The sequence below is a fragment of the Colobus angolensis genome, unplaced genomic scaffold (assembly GCF_000951035.1).
Source record: "Colobus angolensis palliatus isolate OR3802 unplaced genomic scaffold, Cang.pa_1.0 Scaffold552, whole genome shotgun sequence".
Taxonomy (NCBI): Eukaryota; Metazoa; Chordata; class Mammalia; order Primates; family Cercopithecidae; genus Colobus; species Colobus angolensis.
Window position 1 is genome coordinate 1,151,024 of NW_012119066.1, and position 11,098 is coordinate 1,162,121.

Consider the following 11,098-nt stretch of genomic DNA (forward strand, 5'->3'; position numbering starts at 1 on the left):
GAGGTTGGAGTGAGCCGAGATGGCGCCACTGCACTCCAGCCTGGGAAATAAGAATGAAACTCCATCTCAAAACAAAACAAAACAAAACAAAAACACACACCTTTTTAATATTCTAAACATTGTCTTAAAGGATTTGAGCTTCTAAATAGAATATAAAAGAACAATTAAGGGCAAAATGTTCATAGGTGGTAATGTCAGTAAAGCATAAAGTCCAAGCAAATTTCATTCTTCACTCAATTTATCATTTCATGGCATTCCCAGAAAACTTAGTGCTTATTGAAACTGTTGAAAAGTACTTCATGATGGTATCTTTTTTTTTTTTGAGACAAAATCTTGTTCTGCTGCCCAGGCAGTGGTGTGATCTTGGCTCACTGCAACCTCTGCTTCCTGGATTCAAACGATCCTTCCACCTTAGCCTCTCAAGTAGCTGGGACTGCAGGCGCATGCCACCACACCTAGCAAATTTTTGTATTTTTAGTAGAAATGGGGTTTCATCATGTTGGCCAGGCTGGTCTCAAACTCCTGGACTCAAGTGATCCACCTACCTTGGCCTCCCAAAACTGCTGGGATTACAGGTGTGAGCCACTGCGCCCAGCCGATGATATCTGAAACAGATACCAACCTCAACCTGATGATATCAACCTAAACACAGTTTTAGGTTCCATGTTCATCATTATACAAAGGTGTTTTTCTTTCTTATGTTTTTAACCAGCATCAAAGTCCTGTGGAAGAATACTTCATGACATTCAGCATCTCTGGCCTTAATCCATTTAGTGCCTATGGTACCCCTTCCCTCAAACCATCGAGATAAACTAAAAATGCCCCACAAGTTCCCACTTGCTCCTTAGGGAACAGTTCCACATCCACTGAGGATGACAGACTCAGAGGATTTCTGAGGCCAGTAAGCATTAATGCCAAAAGTACTCACTAAAGTACCTAAGGGAACCACTTGTCAGGGTTTGGCTTAACTCATTAATATTATACAACATTGAATACTATTAAAATTAAAGCACTGTAACTAAATTCATTTGTCAACTTTACAGTTTAATCAAGGAAGTCCCCAATCTGAAAATATTTTCAAGCTCTATGTCAAGAAAACAGTGTCATCATATAGCAAGCTTTATTTATTTATTTATTTATTGAGATGGAGTTTTACTCTTGTTGCCTAGGCTGAAGTGCAATGATACAATCTTGGCTCACTGCAACCTCCGCCCCCTGGGTTCAAGCAATTCTGTTGCTTCAGCCTCCCTAGTAGCTGGGATTACAGGCATGCGCCACCACTCCTGGGTAATTTTGTATTTGTAGTAGAGATGGAATTTCACCATGTTGATCAGGCTGGTCTTGAACTCCTGACCTCAGGTGACCTGCCTGCCTCGGCCTCCTAGACTTCTAGGATTACAGGCATGAGCTACCGTGCTCGGCCTAAACATAATAGCCTCTTCTAAACATAATAACATCTAAGAAAGAGCCCTAAATAACAGCACTTAGTCCTAAAAGCTCCTAAGGTCTGGGGGCCTTTCTGAGTTTGGGAAAGCTACTGTAAAGGAAAAATCTGAGGAACAACACAATTTTAAAGAGTTTATTTAAGTAAGAAGCAATTCATGAAGTGGGGAACACCAGACCAAAAAAGTTTCGGTGTCCCAATGACAAAACATCAGAGACAAGTATTTACTGGGAAACGCAGAAGCAAAATAAATTATTTGATTCACTTGAAATTACAGAATTGCCTTTTGTTAAAGGTACTTTGTTGGAAAGCCCCTAGTCACTTAGTCATATGCTAGTTGGCAGCTTATGACTGGCTGGGGCTAAGTTTTACTTCTAACATAAACATTTATCAAAATGACTCTACTCGTTCTACGTAGGTTTGCAATTTAAATAAGGCTGAGGTAACATATAAGGCCTAACTGGTTTTGTGTGCTCAGAGATTCTACAGGCCTGGTCTTCATTTTAACTTCCTTTAACAATACTCATTCCAATACCGACTCAGACCCAAACCTGCCTAAGGTAGGGGAGCAGAAGGAAGCATGTTGCAAATTCCATGGCAATACTGTGAGAAGATTCTGGCAGCCCAGGGACACGAAAACAGAGGAACAACCTTGGCAGAGGCCACAATGCTGGAGTGAGAGGGCCCTGATGGCCGAGCTGGAATCCCACAAGTAATGGGGAGGCGTTGTTCATACCCAAGTATTCTTAAATTAAATGTGGTCTGCTTAGATACTCCAACTCAGTACTGAATCAAAGCCCCATTCCCCTCCTGAAACTCTCCTCCACGCAAAAGGGACCACTATGCACCCAATGGTTCTAGTCCAAGCCAGAAACATGAGAGTCATCTTCAACAACTTAATCATCCTCACACACCTCCCAATGTCCAGCTGCAAAGTCCTTTTTTTTCTGCCTCTTAACTGTCTCTGAATCTATTTACTACTTTATATCTGTACAGGCTGCACCTACTTCTGGCACCATCACCTCTTATGTGGATTAATGCAACAGCCCTCTAACTGGTCTCTGAACATCCACTCTTTCCTAATCACTGCTCCCAAACCGCCTCTTCTCTGAGCTACCGTAACACTGCCTTCTGGGTGGTCATGTCATCCACATGGGTATCCATGTCATCCACTCTCTCTTTCAGGTAACAGATCTAGTTGTCCTGACCACCTAACAGTCATCTACCTTGATTGACCAGGCATGGTGCTTGTTCCTATCCTCTGGCCACAGTGACTGGTCCTGGTCCATTTGGACAATGGACTTGAACTAAGTTAATCAGATTCTGTTTCTCAAAGACTAGATCTCTGAGTAGAGACTAACACCCTGCAATTAGAGGAAGTCAACTCAGAGCACTGCTCTATGGAGAAATCCCACAAGTTCTGCAGAGATGCCGGGAAAGCCCTAGTTGTCTGCCCTTCTCTGAGACCTGTAAGGTCAGCCCATTCTTCAATTCTGGGAGCAACCCCTCTATTTTTCCAGTAAATTTCTTTTAAGCTTCTGTTTGCCTGTTGTTGATAATCAAGGAAACTACAGTCCCAGTAAAAACGAACCTGGCTGTCTTTGCCCACCCACCATCCCCCAGCTCCAGCCCTCGCTGCACAGGCTGCAGCCCTGCAGATCTGCCTGTCACATGTCAACAGCCCTCCTGGCCTGGTGCCTCCTGCCTTCCTCCCTAAACTCTTCTTGGGATGATTCCCATTCACGCTTGAACTCGGTCAAGAGGTTGCTTCCTCTGGGAAGTTCTCCGGAAGGCCCTCTTGCTCCACAGGAACTTGCCTGTGTCCTTTAGTCTGACCTCAAGTTACAAGTGATGATTCCTGTTCACAGCTGTGCCCCATGCCAGTCATGCCTGGCAGAGGGCAGGCTCGCTGTGAATACTGCCAAACAAATGAGCTATGAGGAAAACAGAAACACTTTAAATGAGTATTAAGGGAAGTGCAACGTAAGTTAAAAAAAAATGTATTTCTCTGGAATCAAGAGACTCTTAAATTCACTGTATTTTAATATTAATTTATACTCCAAATCACTTGACCATGTTTTTGCTTTCTGAAAGTTCTTAAGTTGTGCATTAAAGATTTCTGCACTCTCGTATTTTACACATTAATAAATTTTTTTTTTTTTTTTTTTGAGACAGTCTCGCTCTGTGACCCAGGCTGGAGTGCAGTGGCGCGATCTCAGCTCACTGCAAGCTCCGCCTCCTGGGTTCACGCCATTCTCCTGCCTCAGCCTCCGGAGTAGCTGGAACTACAGGCACCCGCCACCACGCCCGGCTAATTTTTTGTATTTTTAATAGAGACGGGGTTTCACAGTGTTTGCCAGGACGGTCTCGATCTCCTGACCTCGTGATCCGCCCGCCTTGGCCTCCCAAAGTGCTGGGATTACACGCGTGAGCCACCGCGCCCGGCCAATAAAATGTTTAAAAACACATTTAACATCACTGAAAATCATAGATATAGACTAGTAATAAGTTCATATGCTTGGAAACATTATATACTGGTAGAGGGTACACTGACTACAAGTAAAATTATAGTCTTAATCATGCCACTTACTATAAGAACTGTGACATCTTGATTTGATAAAAATTCTTTATATTCAGCTTTAATAACCATAAAATAACATAATTACCATTTTGTCCAAATCTCAGGGCTACAGAATAGATTTTTTAAAATAATAAAGGTGAATATTCAAACATAAGTTGTTTTTGTTACAAAATTCAGAATCATCTCAAAATGAATGTTAGTTAAACCAGTTTAAAAAAAATTGGACTTTGGAAAACACAACACTTTGGCATGAAACTGCCTACAAAATTCCATGAATGCATACCAAAAAGTGATACAGGATAACAAATCCAGGATGCTAACCTGAAATTTAAGACTAAATTTATTATTGAGGAACAAAAAGAGAATATCCCTACATCATCATTTTTTCTTTGTAAACTAGATTTAAAAATTATTTACATTTCATGGCCGGGCGCGGTGGCTCATGCCTGTAATCCCAGCAATTTGGGAGGCCGAAGTGGGCGGATCACGAGGTCAGGAGATCGAGACCATCCTGGCCTTGGTGACAGAGGAAGACCCTGTCTCAAAAAAAAAAAAAAAAATTTACATTTCATGAACCAAGACAAACATTTCTTAAGCTCATGATAACTGAAATGCTTTTAAGAGTTCAGCTAAGGCATTAACCTTCTGGCTGCAGTAATCTCTGAGAAGGGGGGTGGAGGAAAGCATAGATACTATAACATTTAAAACAATTTCAAAATAAGTGCTTGCATTTAAAGAGCGTATAACAAAATATGAATGGATGTACAGATTAAAAATAAATGAAACTTATCTTTACATATACACATGCTAATAAGCTCTTACAAATAATTTAATGATAAAATGAATCATAATTAGAAATGGTGACTAATTGGCAATTTTATTGTATACCTCTCTATAGTATCAAAACATACAAGCTGGGCGCGGTGGCTCACGCATGTAATCCCAGCACTTTGGGAGGCTGACGCGGGCAGATCATGAGGTCAGGAGTTCGAGATCAGCCTGGCCAAGATGGTGAAACATCGTCTCTACTAAAAAATACAAAAATCAGCCAGGCGTGATGGCGGGTAACTATAATCCCAGCTATCCGGGAGGCTGAGGCAGGAGAATCACTTGAACTTGGGAGGCAGAGTTTGCAGTGAGCTGAGACCGCACCACTGTACTCCAGCCTGGGCAACAGAACAAGACAAGACTCTGTCTCAAAACACAAAACAAAAGAAAAAAAACAAAACATACAATCTCAGAACAGCATTTAACAGTCACACGGTAAGAGGAGGGAACAGATGGGCAAGACTTTATTCCTCAGAAAAAACAATTTTCATTTTTTAACTGCTGAGCCAGAACATTTTATTAAGTTCCCAGAAATGCTAAACAGCTTGTAAGAACATCTGAAACACCTTTTTCTTCTCTTACTTAAAAAATAAAGTACTACAATATAGAGAAATTCATGTTTATTAAGAATGTAAAATACACTTTAAGAATGTAAAAACATTTAGTTATTGTAAAACTTAACTTTTGAGCAAATGCAAGTGTTAACCTGCCCTTACCCACTTTGTACCACTAAAACACGGGTAAGCAGAAAACAAATACATATACATTGAAAACTTCCATTTTCATTTCAGTGAATATTTACCCAGTGACTACCATATCACTAACTGCTATAGGTGCGGGGCACATAAGGATAAATAAGGCAGAAGCCAGAGTAACTTCCTAGACTGCGATGTACACACAAAACAGATTGCAATATTCTGTGACACAGCAGAGGCAGCATTTGGAAAGCGCTACGAAATGCAGAAGCAGCAAGAAAGGCCTAGGCCTTACCGGGTTCGTCATGGAAGTGAGTCCATATTAGCCGTGGTTCACGAAGCGGGAGAGGGAAAGGGAATTCTCAGAGAGTAACTCGAAAGGGCACTGACTTAGCAGTGTGTCAGGCACTGTGCTAGCTTCTCAGGCAATAGCAGTAAGACTCAGTTAACTGATTTCAAATGAGCTTATGGTTCAAGGGAGACACAAGAAAAGAATCATAAAACATGTTGAGTACACTCACAGTTCTGAGATCGTACTGTTTTCTGGACGTTTAAAACCCATTTTCAAGGAATTTGGACACACTAGTGAAGATCAAACAACGGTATAAGGAAATGTGTAGCTGTGGCAGCCATGCGCATCCTTGTTTAGGATGGTCAGAAACTCTTGTTGGCACTTTCCCTCCTACCTCAGGGAGTTCTCCCTGTCCTTGAATCCTGATCGCTCTGTACCTCTTTGTAGGATATTTACCATATGTTGCCATGTATCACGATAAATCTGAGACTTATTTACTCTTCCCTACCAGAATATAACCTCTGAGACTGGGAACTTTGTCCCTTAGCTTCTTAGCCACTGCAATGTGAGGCATAAGGCTCACTCTAAAGGGCACTTTAACTTGTGGCCGGGCACAGGGGCTCACGCCTGTAATCCCAGCACTCTGGGAGGCCAAGGCAGGCAGATCATGAGGTCAGGAGTTCGAGTCCAGCCTGGCCAATATGGTGAAACCCTGTCTCTACTAAAAATACAAAAATTAGCCGGGCGTGGTGGCACGTGCCTGTAATCCCGGCTACTTGGGAGGCTGAGGCAGAAGAATCGCTTGAACCCGGGAGGCGGAGGCTGCAGTGAGCCAAGATCATGCCACTGCACTTCAGCCTGGGCGACAGAGCGAGACTCCACCTCAAAACAAAAAACAAGTAACAAAAACTTGTTAACCGGTGAGGCGCATGCCTGTTAATTCCAGCTACTCAGAAGGCTGAGGCAGGAGGATCGCTCGAGCCCAGGATCAAGACCAGCCTGGGAAATAGAGCGAGACCCTGTCTCAACAAAACGAAAACAAAACAAAACAAAACAAAACAAAACAAAACTTGCAGAGTTGACTCATAACTGGTACTGACCCAGACCCATTCTGACAAGTTCTATTCTATTCCTTTTGCAGGAATGAATAAAACCTGATACCTATTCGCTCTCATTCAGTCAAGGTGATGATCTTAAAGACTTCAAAAAATTATTTTCACATACATAAATACTAAAACCTTAGCAAGAACAGTACTAAAATGAGTAAGAAAACCCAGTAACTGGTAAGTCTCTGTCACTGCTTCCAGACTAACACTGACATGAAGACCAGCCCCTTCCCTACTCCCAGGTAAAGAAAGAAGACTTCAAATCCTGGCCCCAGGTGCCTGCTTCCTGATCAGGTGCAAGCACATGTGCCTATTAACATTATCTTGCTGCTTTTTTCTGTCCTGTTGGCAACCTCTTGGTTTGGTTTTGGCTACAAAATAAAAAATGCTGTATCGCATGCCATCCAAATAGCCAAAATGAATACTACCACGCACACACACACACATGCACAAAAGGAGAAAGACTAAACAACCCTGATGACTTAGGACTGATTTCTGCAATAGTTATTACAAATCAAAACATAAAATACTTTCAAGAATAAAGATAAATGGTGCCTAAAAGGAAGCTGGAGAACAAGAGGAGGGCTGCAGCAAACCCTGCACCTCTAACATCAGTGTTCACCCAGACCACTTAGCCCAATAGCCTGACTGTGACTAAGGGGTGACAGATGCAGGAATTTGGAGTAAGAAAATGCACCAGAGCAAAAGGGCCTCAACATTACATTTCAAGAAGAATGTTCTCTGATGAAAGCGAGAGGAAGAGCTAGAAACATCTGGATGGCTAACACTGTTTTAAACAAAGAAGTAACAGCACCTGCTAGGCTGCAGCTCTGTGATCCGTAAGGGCAGCAAATCTCTATTTCAGTTAACTGAGAGGATTCAGGTTTCCCAGTCATCAACACCACGCTGGTTAACTCTTTTGCATTTTTTTGAATGGTTAGCTCACATTCTAACGAGCATGTGACTATGTTTGTAGGAGGATCAAAAAACATATAACCCCAGGCTGAAAAACCCCACCGCCATCCTCCGCAACCTTGGAGGGGAAGTTACAAATGATTAAACAAACTAGCTAGGAAAAAAAAAAGGGTGAGAAAAGTTATTTGTAAGATTGAGAACCTCAAGAGTGTTGAGGCTTGTTACTAAGAAATACAACCTACAATGCGAAACAGCAGGTAATACTTCAAAAGTAAGAAGAGTATCCTGCCAAATTTCGAAGCACACTTACACAAATTATTAAATTTCAACCTAAAAAATAGCAAGGCACTGTAAAAATCAAAATGATATTTAGTCTCCAAGTCAACGACCAAAAATCTGAAGCAGAATCTTTATCACGTTTCCAACCCTGGAACACATTTTCCATAAAAGCCATATAGTAAATTCCATATAAATAAAATCATGACCAACCCACAAAAGCTTCCTTCATCAAAAAAAGTGTAGCTGAAAAAGGAGATGGGGTAGCAGCAGTCAGGGACATGGAAACCAAAGAGTTTGGTTCAAGTGTTTACTCTGGTTTACCGGGAATCCGATGGCCTTGGACAAATTATTTAACATCTGTGAGCTTCACATTTCTCACCTGTAAAATGGTGTAGTAATACCTGCCTGCCAATGTTATGTACTGCACAAGCTCAAATGAGACTAGAATACTTACTAGTTATAAACAGTCATCATCCCTACTCTTCCTCCTTTCTAAGCCAATTGAAGGCTGGTGGAGAAGGTGAGGAGGCGGAGAAGCAGTGGGAGGTTCAGCAGCCATGACCTCGGGTGAAGGGTTTGGGTCAGAGCTCTCGGAGTTTGCAGAAGGTTAAGTCTTGGGCAGTAGAGAGCAGCCAGATGAGAAAAAGGCCCCAGGAAACGCTGCTGTCAAATACAAGGAGAGCTGTCTCTAAGCACCAGGTCACTCATAAGCAGGGAATAACCAACACATCCTTAACTTCAAAGTGCTTAAACAAAAACAATGCCTTTTTCCCAAAGCTTTAATCTCTTTTGAAAGCCCGTTCCCTGATCTTGTCTAGCTCTTCATGTCCCCTAGAGAAAATTCATCCACTTAAAAATGGAAACTCCATTACAAAACTCATGTACTTCGTATCCTTAGGAAAAAAATATTTAAAAGCCTTGAAAAATATCCAGACCTAATCATCAAAAGCAAAATCCACACATAAATTCCACCTTCCCATTCCCAAATTGATTTCCACTTTTTTTTTTGCAGGAGGACCCAGGTACCTTTTAAACCAAGAGCATGGAGAGTGAGTAAAGACTATAAAGTATAATAGAAAAAGTCACATTTATTATCAGCCATTCCCTAGCTGAATGGTGTGAGAAGAGTCCCTAACCTCAGTGAGTTCCTCAAAACTGCAGGACCTCGCCTCTGCTGCTCCAAGTGCTTCTCTTCCTCAGCCTGATCTTGGCCCAAGGTCACCTCAGAGACTTCCAAGACCACCCAACCTCAATGTGTAATCGTTGCCTACTGCACCCTACACCCTTTTCTAGCTTATTCTTCCACGCTGTTGATCACCATCTAATATGCCATACGCTTTGTTTATGATATGTCTCCACCATCCCCAACAAGGACGTAAGCACCATGAAGATGGAGAGTTCTGTCTGCTCTGCTTCCTGCTGTATCCCCAGAGCCCAGCACACGCCCGGTCTCTACCAGGCATTCAGCAGTATTTGTTAAATAATACATGATTACAAGTGAGGTAATTCATCCCTGCAGTGGGGCTAATACCACTTATTTTGCAGGGTTGTTTTGAGGATCACCTAGAAATAAAAAATAAAAATGCTTTGCCCACTGGCTGGTGTATCCTTAAGTATTCAGCTACTGTAAGTTTCCTTTCATTTCTTAGGCCAAAATAACTGGCCAAAAGCTGCAGAATATTCCAAGTGGGAGACTCTAAAAGCGTGGCCAAAAGATCACTGTATCCAGTGCGGGGGGGAGAAAGAAAATGGGAGAAGCAGGACTGCCAATCAGCGTTGCTCAGTGTGGCTCATGAATCACAAAATTTTGTAATCACTCTGCAATAAAATCCGTGCAGAAATTGAGTATAAGTACTTAGAAACTTACCAATGTACATAGAAATTTTATATCTGCTGAATCTAAAGAGAAACAACTGGGAACAGTATTCATATGACTTTTTAAATTTCATTTTTCTAGTATCCCATTTTAATTGTCTTTTACAGAAGTATCACTTAGCAATAGACTAGAAATTATTTCTTAAAATCCTCGTTCTTCACCAGTTTGGGAAGCACCGGCAAGCATACACTCAGTCTGATGTGGCCCAGGAAGCTGTGGAACAGCAACAAAGCTAGCACACACTACAAGTTTACAACTGCAATTTATGTGGGTTCTAGGACAAAAGAGACCTTGGTGACAGAAGGGTGGTGAGGCAGGTTCAGTGGCCTGTTCCAGAATGTTAGAGAATTCTCTAAAACAGTGTTTCTCAGAATGTTTTCCTATACACATCAAGAGCAAAAGAGTCAGGCTGGGCGTAGTGGCTCACGCCTGTAATCCCAGCACTTTGGAAGGCCGAGGCAGGTAGATCACAAGGTCAGGAGTTCAAGACCCGCCTGGCCAACATGGTGAAACCCTATCTCTACTAAAAATACAAAAAATTAGCTGGGCGTGGTAATCCTGTCTGTAATCCCAGATACTCATGAGGCTGAGGCAGGAGAATCACTTGAATCTGGGAGGCGGAGCTTGCAGTGAGCTGAGACTGCACCATTGCACTCCAGCTTGGGCAACAGAGTGAGACTCCATTTTGGAAAAAAAAGAAGAAGAAGAAAAAAAGCTAAAGAGTCCCAGAGACCAAGGGAGAGGAGGATTACAAAGGGTTATGCTCATTTTCTTGACTGTGGTAACAGTATCATGGGTTAGAACTTATATTGTAAAATGGAATACAAGTAGCTTATTGTATGTAAATTATATTTCAATGAAAGGAAGTTTAAGGAAGGAAGAGGAAAACACTAAGACACAACAGACATGTATACAAAGTCAGGATTAGGATATAAATTCCATGATTAAAAAAAAGCCCAGTCCCTCAAATTCTCTTTCAAAAGAACTTTTCAGCCAGGCGCGGTGGCTCAAGCCTGTAATCCCAGCACTTTGGGAGGCTGAGACGGGCGGATCACGAGGTCAGGAGATCGAGACCATCCTGG